Source organism: Heterodontus francisci, chromosome 13 (genome assembly GCF_036365525.1).
Source record: "Heterodontus francisci isolate sHetFra1 chromosome 13, sHetFra1.hap1, whole genome shotgun sequence".
Classification (NCBI taxonomy): Eukaryota; Metazoa; Chordata; class Chondrichthyes; order Heterodontiformes; family Heterodontidae; genus Heterodontus; species Heterodontus francisci.
This window is the reverse complement of record NC_090383.1, coordinates 92171346-92187307: the sequence shown is the minus strand read 5'-3', so window position 1 is coordinate 92187307 and position 15962 is coordinate 92171346. Positions and strand designations below refer to the sequence as shown.

The 15962-nt window shown below is 42.2% G+C and overlaps 1 protein-coding gene and 1 long non-coding RNA gene across 4 annotated transcripts in view; one reads left to right on the top strand and one right to left on the bottom strand.

The window, feature by feature from the left end:
- The window catches only part of epas1b (endothelial PAS domain protein 1b), a 154070-nt gene that overhangs the window by 16679 nt on the left and 121429 nt on the right, over positions 1 to 15962 (top strand). The window lies entirely within an intron of this gene.
- LOC137376507 (uncharacterized) overlaps positions 9670 to 15962 on the bottom strand; it is a 33442-nt gene continuing 27149 nt past the window's right edge. For both annotated transcript variants that reach the window (XR_010976263.1, XR_010976262.1), the window contains exon 3: positions 9670 to 10140. This is a non-coding gene — a long non-coding RNA (uncharacterized lncRNA). The remainder of the gene's footprint in view (positions 10141 to 15962) is intronic.

Here is a 15962-nt window from a genome sequence, read left to right as displayed (position 1 = left end):
ATAATAAAACTAATAGTCATGATACTTGGGACTTCTTAACTACCAATTGTTTGGCAGGCCTGTATCACAGCCAAAGTTAATCAGTATCTCCAAAGGCATTTTTTTGATTTTGAATCCCGTTCCAACTTCTTGAAACCCATTAGGGCATGAGGGAGCATTCAAGTTACAGGGTACTGTGTACAGTTATGGCCTTAGCTTGCATAGAGCACAAATCAAGAAAGCCCCCTTGTAGATACAGATTAGCTGGGTCAGTGATATGTGTCTGACTGGTAATTAGGAAAATGCCAAAATCATCCTGATATGACATATATTCTCACGTAGTTTACTTATTTGTTCTGTTCTCCCTTGTTGTCATTGCCACTTCAGGCCATCCCATGGTGCTTATCAGGCTGGTCCCATATTCTCCATATGGTGTCACACAAAAGTGGCATGAAATTGGCTTCAACTAAGAATCAAGTTAGAATTTGACTTGAGTTATACTGGCTCTGATTGTTGAAAGTTAGATTAGCACCTCTGTGGCACAAGGTGGCAACTTAAATGATTTCTAAATGCTGGATGCAAGGAACACTTAAAAAGTGCATTCCCTGATTTATCACCAATTCTTTTACGAGAAGCTGAAAAGACAGTCCTTAGGAACCACATCATTTTTTACGAAGGAAGCCTTAGAAAGATTGGAGGAATAAGAAAAGCTTGCAGAACTTTCACAAAATATTTGGTCTTGGGAGACTTATGTAGGCCTTGTAAATAAAGATTCCCTGTTCTTTACTAGCAGATAAAGTAGAATGTTCTCACGTAGAATCATCTTGTCCGAAGTTAAAACACTAAAATGAACAGGCCTCAGTACAAATTCTTTAACTAGCCATTCACAAATTGATGAGGAAGTAACGATAGACCTGACCATTATTTTGTTAGCATATAACCATTAATAATAGAAAAAAATCATAGTTGTTTGTGCATATGCACATTTATAGAATCAAATAACCTTGATAAAATGCATCAAAGTTTCCAGTTTTTCTATCGGATAGAAAGTATCGGCCCAGATCCATTGGAATTAGTTTTGAAAAGCTGGGTCCAAAATTCACAGCGCAACTTTACAAGATTGCGCAATAATCCAGTTGCAATGACTGATAATTGTCCAGATTACAAACCCAGTGGAATTTCTGAATAATGAAGCTGACTTTTCGACTTTCTCAGGAGTTGAATTGAAGAACTTTGATGACGAAGAAGCAGCTATAGCTGTTTGTCGTGGGGCACTTGCAGCTAACCATGTTTGGTGTCGGGGCAGTTTTCCCCAATTTTAATTCTGGGGAGAAGGCAGAACTGTGATTCTTAAATTGCCATCACATAAATTGAGTTCTGCAGACAGAAATTCGGTCAAAAGCAGCAACCTGCAAGTAACCGCCTCACAATTTGGGGGTGCAATCATCATGTAGCTACTGAATTCGGTACAGCTGGACGTAACTTGTTTATAGTGCCTGGCTACAAACCGGACACCTAGATCTGGAGAGAATGTGGAGCTGCATTCCTGGTGGGTATATGCTAAATCTTTTGACAGTGACAATGGTTGTGGCAATTTTTCTAAATATTCAAATCAGCTTTGTTTCAATTAATAAAGTGTTCAAGAGGTTCAGGAGACTCCCCGCTACCACTTGTCAAACTGGTTAATACCATACTAGAGGTATTCTCCATATGGGGTCGCATCAAAGTAGTTTGAGATTGGCTTCAACCAGGAGTGAAACTGTCACTTGACTTGAGTTATGCTGGCAACTTTACAATGTCTCGTAACAATATTAAAGCTCAAATACAATAATCATACCTTTGCATAAATTGTTTGAATCAAATGCACTGTAGTAATTCTAGATTTGGTGTTATTCTATATTTAGGTTTTGTGGTTTGTGTACAGATTTCCCCCTTACGTATTGCCTGTGGTATTTTTCACTGTGATGTCTTATGTCCCTTGCTGTATGGCATTGTTGACATATTTAAAATTCCTGCATGATCATTATTTGCAGAGAGATTCAAATTAAAATTGTTGGTGTTGGGAAAATAAGAGTCTATGTTTTAAACACTGAGGATGTTATAATGTTTCACTGAATACACCCTGTCATAATTACTTTTTTACTGTAAAGACTAAAGGACTGGCATCCCAATAATCTGCTGATGCTGCCTGACCTGCTGAGTATTTCCAGCATATTTTGTTTTCATTTCAGATTTCTAGCATTTGCATTATTTTTCCTTTGTCCAAGTGGCTCTAGTAGTAGCAAAATAGACATATATCTTGTAAGTTTTTCATCTTCACTTTTGATTCTTCTATGAAGTTAATTCTTTGAGTTTCATGAGCTCTTTTCTAGGTCTAGAACTGGTGGACCTTCCAAAATTGATGAATAAAAGCAGTTCTTGATTCATAATTGCAGTTCATAATTGATGAATAAAACCATAATTGATGAAGCTGGTGGAAGGTGCAGAGAGGGGAGAATAGGACTGGAATTGCACCTCCTGTCAGCTAATCATTGTCTCATTGATGATCACGTTACAGAACCCCAGGAGGAGGGGAAAGTTATATTTAAGAAACAATAACAGTTAGTCACCCGATTGCATGATACATTGCAATAGCGATATATTGTAATGATTTTGAATAATTATGTTGTTCCGGAATCCACAGTAAGATGGACTGCAGCAAACTCACTGGAGGAGTCATGAGCTTCTGTTATCTTGGAGAACTGATCGGGGGAGTGTGAAAAGTTAAAATCCTTTTTAGAAACCATGGGTTGAATCTTTTGGCAGAGGCTGACGTCCTGCGGCTGGGCTGAAAGCAGGAGCCAACTTCACTCTGGCAGGTGGTGGGACCATGTGGTGGCATTTTGCCACCGGCAGCCAATTAATAGACTGCTGCAAGGCCACCATCCAATTGAGGCTCCCTCTCCGCACCCCCACCAACCCCAGAACTGCAGGCCCAAACAGAGGGCTGGCATCTCAGCAGCAGCACCGCTAGCGGTGGCCATTGCTAAGAATGCAACACCAGGGAAAGGGCACCTCAATAGCAAGGCACCCTTGATGAGAAGGTAGGTTTTAGTGGGGAGCCAGGACCAGGCAGGCAGGCCCCGGCGATCGGAGGTGGGGTCGTGGTGCACCTGTGACGCTATTGCCACAGGGGCTTCCATTGCCACCGTGGGGCTCTTTTGGGGCCATCAAGGAGGGACCCCTTGGGAACCAGCTGGGAGGTCGCCAGTGTTTACCTGACAGTTCCCCCATGTTGCAGTGGGCCCTCCTGACACGAGCAAAATGCCCGCGAGGGAAGGAAGTGGCCCTTAATTGGGCCCTTAAGTGGCCCAATTGCTGCCCATTACTGGGGTGCCCACTGGCAATTAAGCCATAGTGACGGGAAGACATCGGGCTCCCCCCTGATGTCTTCCCCCGCTGTATTGCCTGCCCTCCCGCCTCCCAGCCTGACCCCAATGGGCTGAGATAATTCAGCCCCATGGGGGGAATTTTTCCAGGCTGTTGGAGGCAGGGGTGGCCGTGCCGGGAAAATTGCAAAAAATGCTATCAGGCCAGGATCCCGACATCTTTCCCCGTCCCTCCGGCTTTCCCAGGGCAGGTTGGCAGTGAAGTCGGGAACCCCCATGGGTGAAACATGGAGCCAATTAAGGCAATTAAAATGCTAATAAAGAGCCATTTTATGTCTCCAGTGGCTCTTTCCCAATGGGGTATGGGTCACACATTGTGGTGGCAACTTGGCAAGTTAGGGAAATCATTGAGGGCTGAAACCAATGTGAAATCAGCAGTATAAAAGGGGAAAGCAGCAAGCAGTTTGCAAGCAATCGTCAAAGTCTAGCCCTTGTTCTATTCCGGAAAGCCAGCTGTTGAAGGATAGTACTGGAGCCAATCTTTACTCAGTCTTACATTTATCTACAGATTGAAATATTACAAACATACACCTCCTAACTCAACCACACCAGTTTCAATAAGTGTCTCTTTATTTGTGCTCAAGTGAAACCCCAATTATTGGCCTCCACCTGCATATAGAGTCATAGGGTCATTAATGGCATAGAAGGAGGCCATTCGGCCCATTAAGTCCATGCCGGCTCTCCACGGAGCATTCCAGTCAGTCCCACTCGATCCCCATAGCCCTGCAAGTTTATTTCCTTCAAGTGCCCATCTAATTTCCTTTTGAAAATAATTAAAACAAGTGATATACAATTAACAGCACTGAAGGGACCAATGAGGCAAATATATTGGATAGTTCTCAGCAAAAATTGCCATTTCAATGAGGACACTTGAGCACCTAAATGAGGCTGTATTGACCTTTAAGCCTGTGACATTACACAGGGACATGTACTCTGAAATAGAGTGGACCATTGAGGCAGGAGCAGCAACCGCCAGAGGAGCAGCAGCTGCAGAAAGCAACACAGAGACAGACATCTGCACGCAGCAGAGGGGGGCAACCGAAGGGCTGGACCCAGAAGAAGGCACTATCCTCTGCAAAGGATCTATAGGCCAAGGGTCAGCTTCCTCAACATGTCAGAGCAGTACTGCCTCCAAAGACTGCGGCTCTTGCATAAGGTCAGTGCTGACCTCTACGGCCTCATAGAGGAAGACCACAGGTAAGTAGGAGCAGGAGGCCTTCCCTTGCCCGTGGCAGTCAAGGTGATCATAGCTGTCAACTATTTTGCATCCAGCTCATTCCATGGCAATCACAGAATGGTTATAGCATAGGAGTCCATTCAGCCCATTATGTCTGTGCCAGCTCTCTGCAAGAGCAACTCAGCTAGTCTCACACCCTTGCTCTTTCCCCATAGCCCTGCATATCTTTTCTCTCCTTTTGAAATCCCCGATTGTATCTGCCTCCACCACACTCTCCGACACTGCATTCCAGATCCAAACCACCTGCTGAGTTAAAAAGGTTTTTCCTCATGTTGCTGTTGGTTCTTTTGCCAATCACCTTAAATCAGAGTCCTCTGGTTCTCGACCCTTCCACCAATAGGAACAGTTTCTCTCTGTCTACTCTGTCTAACCCCTCATGATTTTGTACACTTCTATCAAATCTCCTCTCAACCTTCTCGAAGGAGAACAACCTGAACTGAGCTTCTCCAGTCTATCCATGTAACTGAAGTCCCTCATCCCTGGAACCATTCATGTAACCCTGCACCCTCTCTAAAGCCTTCACATCCTTCCTAAAGTGTGGTACCTAGAATTGGATGAAATACTGCAGTTGAGGCCGTACCAGTGCTTTACAAAGGCTCATCATACCATCCTTGCTTTTGCATCTGTAGGATATCACAATCCACAGCTTACAACTGTATCAGTCAGGTGACGGATGTGTTGTTTTGGAGAGAATCACAGTACATAAAGTTTGACACGGATGCAGCCTGTCAAGCTCAGTGCACTATAGGCTTTGCCTGTATGGCAGCATTTCCTCAGGTCCAGGGTGTAATTGACTGCATCCATGTGGTGATCAAGGCTCTATTAGAACAGCCAGGTGTACTTGTAAATTAGAAGGAGTTCCACTCCTTCTATGTGCAGCTGGTATGTGACCACCCCACGAGGATTCTGCAGGTGTGTGGGAAGTTTCCATGGAGCTGCCTTGGTGTCTTAATCCTTTGGCAGTCTCAGGTGCCTCAGCTCTTAGTACTACACCACAGCCTCAGTGGATGGCTCCTGGGTGACAAGGAGTATCCGCTGAAGACTTGGCTGCTCACACCAGTGCGTAACCCTACCACAGAGGTACTCAAGAGATTCAGTATGTGCCTTCTAACAATCAGTGCCACAACAGAGCAAACCACTGACTTGCCTAAAGTGCCTTGACAGCTCTGGGGGCGCCCTAGAATATGGGCCAGCAAGGCTGTCCCGCATGGTGGTGACGTGCTACACACTGCACAACCTGGCACTTCAAAGAAGAGTGGAACTTGCGCCAGAGAAGGGAGCACCCAGCTTCCTTGGAGGAAAGAGGAGGAGGGCCTGGTGGAGCATGACTATCCAGAGATGCCTGTGATGCATCCTGCCATAAACCTGCATGCCAGAGCAGCCCGCGACACTGCCATCCAGGCAAGTTTCAACTGAGGACAGTGCCTGCATCATTGCATTTGTGGCATCCATTGCCCTGCCCCTCACACTGTAAACGCACGTCACCCCGTTCCCGCAAATAAAGCTAACTGCTGCAAGTGATTACATTCTCTGCCTCGTATTGCAATCCAAATGCCACAAACCCTACTTTAACCTACCCATTTTCAATGTGGAATGGGAAATAAGCAACACCATGACACTTCTCAGGGAACAACAACATATGGCTCCTTGAAATAATATTTTAGTATTCATCACATTAGAAGCTGCACCCAAGTGAATCTCTTTGTGCCACTAAGACTGTTTCAGTGACCTCTTCCTCTTACTGCTATGTGGTGCTACCCTGTGGCTGCAGCAGAGCTGGAGGCAGCCAGATTGTTCACAGGCTCTGATGAATTAGATGCCCGTGGCGGTCTCCCCCACCCCCCCACTCCCCAAAGACTGCCCCACCTGCATTTGGTCATGGGGTCAGGAGTCAGGTTTTGTGTCTTTGCCAGAGGGGCCGATGGGAAGGGTGTAACCGGAGATGCCTTGAGGAGACCCCCACCCAATTCTATCATCCCTGTCTAACTCAGGGCCAACCTGTACTTTCCTGCTAACCAAGTGATGGTGATCATTTGGTTGCATTTGAATGTAGTGTTCAGCCATCAAGGTGACTGTTTGATCAGTGCTTCTCTAGGTTGCCTCCACTGTATGGAAGCCATTGTTATGTGTCCGCATCCACACATTGGCCTTCCGCACCTGACTCTCCATGAGGTTGGCCACTCTTTCAATGGAGATGGTCAAGCACTCATATGCCAGAGACATCACTACACTCACAGCCAGGATGGACTTCTCCATCTTCAGCACAAGGGTCCTCATTCTGAATTCTGACAGATGACCACACATTTCTCTTTTCTGCTCCACAAGTACCTGCTTAGTGTATGACCCCTGAGGCTCAGCATATGTTCTTAGCTGAGCATAACTGGATGCTTCCTCAGGCCTCATTTGAGCCAATGAACAACCCACAATGCACACAAATGCTACTGTGGGTGCTTCTCGTGTCCCTTTAAATACTCAGCGTTCATTTGAGCTTCTGACTCATGATCCCACCTGCACCACCTAATTGGACGCCAATTCCAGAGGTGGCCTCTTAATTGCCTGGGCCTCGCGAAAGTCAACCAGAAGGCCTGCTACTCAGTTGGATTGCCAATCCGGAAATAGTCCCACCGTTTCACTAGGGTCTAAGTCAACAAGATTTCACCCCAGGAAGCTAAAAGTAATTTAGTACAATATTCCAAGGCGTAGAGGGCTGTCAGGAGATATCCTCCAGGTCTGATGGAAGACAAAAATTTTACTGTGCATTTTATACTGCAACTTCATTATCACCGCAGAGAGGATTCAATTTCAAAGTGATGCTTATGTTGCAATATAATCCAAGAATTGGATCCCCACCTGACTCAGGAGGAAAGCGACCTGAGGAGATAATCTCATTCCTTCTGAACGCGACAATGTATGGAGCATAACTTCAGTTACAACAGTCGCTTGGTCCGCTTGGTTGTTATTGGTAACTTCTTTAACCCCTGAGGCATTTTAACTATCCACCTGCCTGGTTTATGTTAGACACCTAGGGTTAGATTGTTTTGCCCTACCACCCACCACCCACTCCCCACCCCTTCCCACCGTCCCCCATCCCTAGCCCATTCCAAGACTTTCTTTTTCAGAAAGCATTTACCTTGTTAATTAAGCTGGAATCCCATACAGTTGGCATGAGGAATTTGAACAGAAGCAATTTGAAGCTCATTTCCAATTGTGATTATTTAAACGGACTTTTCCTGAAAATGCTATTTGAATTAAGATAAATGTGATTTTAGGTGTTAATTTTTAAAAAATTAATTCCTGAATGTGGGATTCGCTGGCAAGGCCAGCATTTATCGTCCATGCATCATTGCTCTTGAGAAGGTGGTGCTGCCTTCTTGAACTGATGCAATGCGTGTGGTGAAGGTACTTTCACAGTGCTGTAGTGTAGGGAATTCCAGGATTTTGACCCAGCAATGATGAAAGAACCGCAATATATTTCCAAGTCAGGATGGTGTGTGACTTGGCGGGGAACTTGGAGATGGTGGTGTTCCCATGCGCCTGCTGCCCTTATCCTTCTAGGTGGTAGAGGTCGCAGGTTTGGGAGGTGTTGTCGAAAAAGGCTTGACGAGTTGCAGCAGTGCATCTTGTAGATGGTACACGCTGCAGTAACTGTGCACCGGTGGTGAAAGGAGTGAATGTTTAAGGTGATGGTCAAGCGGGCTACTTTGTATTGAATGGCGTTGAGCTTCTTGAGTGTTGTTGGAGCTGCACTCATCCAGGCAAGTGGAGAGTATTCCATCACACTCCTGACTTGTGCCTTGTAGGTGGTGGACAGGCTTTGTGGAGTCAGGAGTGAGTTATTCGCTGCAGGATTCCCATTCGCTGACCTGCTCCTGCTTTTCTTTTTATTTTACTCTCTTGCTAACGTGTGTTCCATAAATTACAATCTCAAACTATAAAGTAACAGCATTTAAAAAATCGAACATAATTTGAATCCTTTTTTGAATTCAAATTAATAAATTGAGCTGAGTATCACATTTTGCTTGTTGTTATGAAATGTTGCCTGGAAATGCTTTCTCACAATGATTGTGATTTCTTACCATCAAAAAACACATTTCAAAATGTTGCTAAAGGCTGGTGATGAACAATGCTGCAAAAATATGCTCGCAAATTAATAAACGTCAGACCTTTGCACATGGTCGTAGATTGCCAAAACATTTGTGCTAAGTGGTGTTTCATTTGGAAGATTGTCTCCGAAAAAGCAACAAAGCACTTAAAATGTATTTGCAGTGCAAATATATTTGCTTTTTTGATCGAAAAAAGGCAAAGAATAAATAAAAAATTAATTTTAAACAAAAATGGATTCCTTCATCCTTTATCAAGCCATAGTTAAGAAATATATGAAAAAAAGAGTGAATATCATGTGAGTATTCTTGCAATGTAATCTGGAAAGAGGTTAGAAGTTCACTTGATAAACATAACTGACCAGATGCTCTTTTATGTGATAATGTACCCATGGTCACTTAAGTAGTTAATCAGTGTTGTAGTAATGAACAAACACATTAGAATGTAGGAGTAGAGAGGACATACTCCTGTTGATCAAGTACATAAAGTTCTGGATTACAGCCCACATGCTGTATGTATAGCATATTCCCTTCCCGCAGTGGGAATGACTGCCACTGCTTTGGCCCTTGTTGTTGAACTCTTGCTTGTCAGTTGAAGTTCACACAGACTTTTCACCAGGCCTGCCCAGAATACTGTCTCCTCCAACTTCCTGTGGACTTGCATAATATTTCCTTGCATCTTGTGTAACCATGATATTTGGCTGGGTCACTGCCCAAGTCCTATTTGTGAATTACAAAAGCTGTTGTAAAAGTGTAGGCACCAGTAAACAATGAAACATATCACATGGCTATTACACGGCATTAGATTATATTAATATTAAAAAAAACATTCTGGTCATTCTAAATGATGCTGTCTGAATAAAGAATGAAGTTAGATGTAATCCAAGTGGAACGTTAAATTTGACACGTACCATGTTGTTCATTACTGAAGCAATGTTTCAAAGCTAGAAATTAGAGTACGAGCAGTTTGTTGTGTCACTTTTATCTATTATTCAATAATAGCTCTGCAGTATACAAATATGGAGCTTGTATTAAATACACTTTTCACTTTTGGTCTTCTCATTGGTAAAGGTAACAGAAATTATGCAAGTTGTTTTTTACATGATTAAAAAGGGAATAAAATTGAAGCACTGATTCACAGCATCAACGTCTGAATAAAACAGTAGTATAGTATGTTTGAGTCCCATGGTGCAGGTTATTCAAATTTGGTGGTCAGCTGAACTGAATTGAGTAAATTCCTGAATTAACACATGGTGCTGTGATTTGTGACAGTAAAACATTTCACCGTGGTGGTGGGAATGAAAAAGCTAGCATCTTCCATCTCATTCTGATGCAACTATTCCTCTAAGTTGGCTTGTTGTCACATGTCCTTCCCACTGAAGGAGCTCATGATAACCTAAGGAAGAAGAAAATATGAAAATACAACTGTTAGTAGGCAAAATGAAAGTAACAAGTGTGTTGAATTATCTGTAATTAGAAGGTAATATGCCTGGACTGACAATGAGATCTTTGACTATAAAAATAATTATATTCAAAGTACTACAATAGTGCATACAAAAGATATGACTTAAACTTCATACCATTGCACTTTCACTTTTTATCTCTGGTTGTTTGATCACAGAGGTTGTATGTGGTTCTCGACTACAGGCAGGTTACAGCAATGTCAAGTCTATTTCAGCTATAACTGAGGATATTTCCTAAATAATGTATCAAACCTTTTATTGTGTTGCATTAAGTACCCTATTTAATCAGAATTATTATTCATTTTATCTTTGATTTGTTTCTAATATTGCAACCTTTAAATGTAATAATTATATCAGATATTTTGAATGTTCATTGTCTAGTCTGAAAAAGGCACTTTCATTCTATAAGATTTATGGTTACATTAAATATAATGTACATTTTATAAATATTATATTAATTTCCTCCAAAAATGCACCTCCTTATGCTCCAGAATTAGCCAGGCCACTAGCCAAGCTGTCATACCTAGCACAGGGAAGATTGTTGTGGTTGTTGGAGGCCAGTGATCTCAGCCCCACGACATTGCTGCAGGAATTCCTCAGGGCAGTGTCCTAGACCCAACCATCTCCAACTGCTTCATCAATGACCTTCCCTCCATCATAAAGTCAGAAGTGGGGATGTTCACTGATGATTGCACAGTGTTCAGTTCCATTCGCAGATCATCAGATAATGAAACAGTCCTTGCCTGCATGCAGCAAGATCTGGACAGCATTCAGGCTTGGGCTGATAAATGACAAGTAACATTTGGGCTACACCAGTGTCAGGAAGTTACCATCTCCAATACGAGAGAGTCTAAGCTCTGCCCCTTGATATTCATCAGCATTATCATTGTCAAATCTACCACCATCAACATTCTGGGGGTCACCATTGACCAGAAATTTAACTGGACCAGCCATATAAGCACTGTGGCTACAAGAGCAGTTCAGAGGCTGGGTATTCTGCAGTGAGTGACTCAATTCCTGACTCCACCTACAAGGCACAAGTCAGCAGTGTGATGAAACACTCTCCACTTGCCTGGATAAGTGCAGCTGCAACAACGCTCAAGAAGCTTGACACGATGCATGGCAAAGCAGCACCTTGATCAGTACCCCACCCATCGTCTTAAGCATTCATTCCCTCCACCACAGGTGCAACTTGGTTGCAGTGTGTACTGTCTACAAGATGCACTGCAGCAAGTTGTCAAGGCTTCTTCAATAGCACCTCCTAAACCTGTGCCTCTACTACCAAGGGCAGTAGGCAGTACCATCTCCAGGTTGCCCTGAAAGTCACACACCATCTTGACTTGGTACTATATCACCGTTCGTTGTTGATCGGTCATAATCCTGGCACTTTCTACCTAACAGTTCACCATGTGAATGGCAGCGTTTCAAAAAGAGACTTACCATCACATTCTCAAGGACAGTTAGGCATGGGCAATAAATGCTGGCCTTGGCAGTGATGCCCAATCCCATGAATGTATAAATAAAAATAAATTCTTAAGTAATTATGCTTTGGTAAATTTCATTATTATTATGAAAACAATTCCTAAAATATCAATCGTACAACTTTCTGTTGTCAAGCTCCTCCATTTCTGTATTCGGTCAACATCTATTCCATATGCTTTTTAAAATGGTTGGTCATCGGGGCGGCACAGTGGTTAGCACCGCAGCCTCACAGCTCCAGCGACCCGGGTTCAATACTGGGTACTGCCTGTGTGGAGTTTGCAAGTTCTCCCTGTGTCTGCGTGGGTTTCCTCCGGGTGCTCCGGTTTCCTCCCACATGCCAAAGACTTGCAGGTTGATAGGTAAATTGGCCATTATAAATTGCCCCTAGTATAGGTAGGTGGTAGGGAAATATAGGGACAGGTGGGGATGTGGTAGGAATATGGGATTAGTGTAGGATTAGTATAAATGGGTGGTTGATGGTCGGCACAGACTCGGTGGGCCGAAGGGCCTGTTTCAGTGCTGTATCTCTAAACTAAACTAAACATCTGTGTCATGAATTGTGAAATTGAGTGAGTTGATTTCAAAGGTTTTGTCCTCAACTTTTAAATCCTTCTATGGCCTTTGCCCCACTGCAGCTTAGCGTTTTCACTCAGCAGCCCTGTTGACTGATTTTTCCACTCCACCATTGACAGCTGCTCATTCCACCACTAAGGTCCTAATCCTGGATTTCCCTGCCTTCTTCCCTCCACATTACCGCATACCTTCCTCTCTCAGGAAGCTCCTCAAAATAACACCAACAACATATAGCACTTTTAATGTAGAGAAACCTCCCAAGGTGTTTTAGAGGCAAAATCAGACAAAAATGGAAGTATTAGGACTAATGATCAAATTTCTGGTCAAACAGTTGGATTTTAAGGGGGCTTTATAGGAGGAAGGGGTAGCTGGAGATGTGGAGGTGATGAGGGAGGGAAAATTAGAGAGAATGGCATGTTTCAGCTTCCCATTCTAACCCTCACCATTTTCTCTTTCCCTCCATCCTTGGCATCCACTGTTTTTCCTCCATAATGTAAAAGTTCTTTGATGCATTTTCCTGCAGGAGGATCTCAATAGAAATGCAAATGTCTATTGTCTCCATCATAACACTGCAGGAAAATCAATATATTTAATAAAATAGAATCAAATTTTCTCTGAAATTCTGCAGAGGTTCTCCTGGTCTCCCACCATTGGGAGTTACTCACAGAGAATTTCAGACCATTGTACATTAAATGGGTGAATGATCTACCATTTTTGTGGCGAAGAAGCTTTAAACTAATGCAGATTTACTTACCAAAGTATGTTGCCATTATATACATATTTTAATTTAGAAAATGTGTTAAATTAATTTTGAAATGCAGAATATAGAAATAATCTATATGTTTCATTTATGACTTCATTCTGCAACATAATGAAATCAAAGTATATTTGTGCTGCATATGATGACATCAACAGAAATTATGACATGTTGGTCTTTTAAGCAGTGTTAGCCTTGGTGAGTCTATGAGACACCTGGATTGCAAGTGCCAAAATGTTTACAATTATATATAAACAAGCAGGCTACAAAGGTAGAGCCAAACCCTCTGCTGCAAATCCAGCTGTAAAACATTTGCAATTTTAAGAGTTGTTTTTACAGTTTATCCCTCAGTATGCTCACATTAATAATCGTGGGTGATTTTAATCTTCACATCGATTGGACAAATCAAATTGGGAAATGTAGCCTGGAAGATGAGTTCAGAGTGTATTCAGGGCAGTTTCTTAGAACAATACATTCTAGAAGCTACCAGGGACCAGGCTATTATGAACCTTGTAATGTGTAATGAGACAGGATTAATGAAAGACTTCAAAGTAAAGGCTTCTTTAGGCAGGAATGATCATAACATGATAGAATTTCACATTCAGTTTGAGGGTGAGAAATGTGGGTCCATAACTAGTGTCTTAAATTTAAAAGCAATTACAAGGATATGAAGACAGAGTTGGCTAAAGTGGACTGGGAAAATAGGTTGAAAGGTAAGATGGTAGAGAAGCAGTGGCAGACATTTAAGGAGATATTTCATAACTCTCAACAAAGTATATTCCATTGAGGAAGAAAGACTACTGGAAGGATTCACCATCCATGGCTAACTAAGGAAGTTAAGGTGGTATCAAATTGAAAGAATAGGTGTACAATGCTGTGAACTTTAGAAACCAGCAAAAGATGACTAAACAAAAAGGGAGAAATTAAAGTATGAGAGAAAACTAACAAAAAATATAAAAACAGACAGTAAAAACTTCTACAAATATATAAAAAGGAAAAGAGTAGCTAAAGTGACCATTTGTCCCTTAGAGGGTGAGACTGGGGAATTACTTATGGGAAACGAGGAAATAGCAGAGGCTTTGAACAAGTATTTTGTATCCGTCTTCACAGTAGAAAATACAAAAAGCATCCCAAGATTAGTAGAAAATCAGAAGGCAAAGGGAGGGAGGAACTTAAAACAATCACTATCACTAGAGAAAAAGTAATGGGAATACTAATGGGACTAAAGGCTGACAAGTCCCCTGGACCTGATGGCCTGCATCCGAGGGCCTTAAAGGAAGTGGCTGCTGAGATAGTGGATTCATTGGTTGTTATTTTCCAAAATTCCCTAGATTCTAGAAAGGTCCCAGTGGATCAGAAAACCACAAATATAACACCTCTGTTCAAAAAAGGAGGGAGACAGAAAGCAGGAAACTATAGGTCAGTTAGCCTAACGTCTGTTGTTGGCTAGAATCCATTATTAAAGAGGTAGTAGCAGGACATCTAGAGAATCACAATACAATCAGGCAGAGTCAACATGGTTTTGTGAGAGGGAAATAGTGTTTGACAAATTTATTAGATTTCTTTGAGGATGTACCAAGCAGGGTGGATAAAGGGGAACAGTAGATGTAGTGTATTGGGATTTCCAAAAGGCACTCAATAAGGTGCCACATAAAAGGTTACTACTCAAGATAAGAGCTCATGGTGTCCGGGGTGATACATTAGCATGGATAGAGAACTGGCTAACTATCAGGAAACAGAGAGTCGGGATAAATGGACCATATTTAAGGCAAACTGTAACTAGTGGATTGTCACAGGGATCAGTGTTGGGGTCTCAACTATTTTACAATCTATATTAATGACTTGGATGAAGGGACCGACTGTACTTTAGCCAAATATGATGACAATACAAAGATAGGCAGGAAAACAAGTTGTGAGGAGGATACAAAGAGTCTGCAAAGAGTCGGGATAGGTTAACTGAGTGGGCAAAAATTTGGCAGATGGAGTATAATATGGGAAAATGTGAGGTTTGGCAGGAAGAATAGAAAAGTAGAATATTATTTAAATGGAGAGACTACAGAATGCTGTGGTACAGAGGGACCTGGGTGTCTTTGTACATGAATCAGAAAAAGTCAGCATGCAAGTACAGCAAGTTATTAGAAGGCAAATGGAATGTTGGCCTTTATTGTGAGGGGAATGGAGTATAAAAGTAGGTAAATCTTGCTATAACTGTACAGGGCATTGGTGAAACCGCACCTAGAGTACTGCGTACACCTTTTGGTCACCTTATTTAAGGAGGGACATACTTGTATTGAAAGCAGTTCAGAGAAGGTTCAGTAGGCTGATTCATGAGCTCTTGAGGGGTTTGTTTTTTGAGGAAAGGTTGAGAAGGTTGGGTCTATACTCATTGGGGTTTAGAAGATGTATTCAGAGCTGAGATCGACGGATTTTTGATTGACAAAGGAGTCAAGGGTTATGGGGGGAAGGCAGGAAAGTGGAGTTAAGGGCAAATCAAATCATCCAAGGTCTTATTGAGTGGCAGAGCAGGCTCAAGGGGCTGAATGGCCTACTCCTGCTCTATTTTCTTTTGTTCTTACCTTCATTTGCACCTATTTTTAGATAACTGAAACCACTGAAACATCTGAAAGCTGGCACCATCAACAATGCAGCACTCCCTCAATACTGCATTGAAGTGTCAGTCTGAATCATGGAGTGAGGCTTGAATTCACAATCTTCTGATTCAGAATTTGGCACTAGATTTTAATTTTTATATACTTGTATATATGTAACTTCCTGTTGCAACTTTGTTTTTCAATACCGGATGAAAAAAGTCATGAATTAATCATTCCCAAACCATATAAACAGCAGTCTTAGCACTTACCAATCAACATTTGTCAAGCAAGGATAAGATTAGCATTGGTTTATCATTCAACAATAATTTCACAGAAATTTATTTTCTAACCT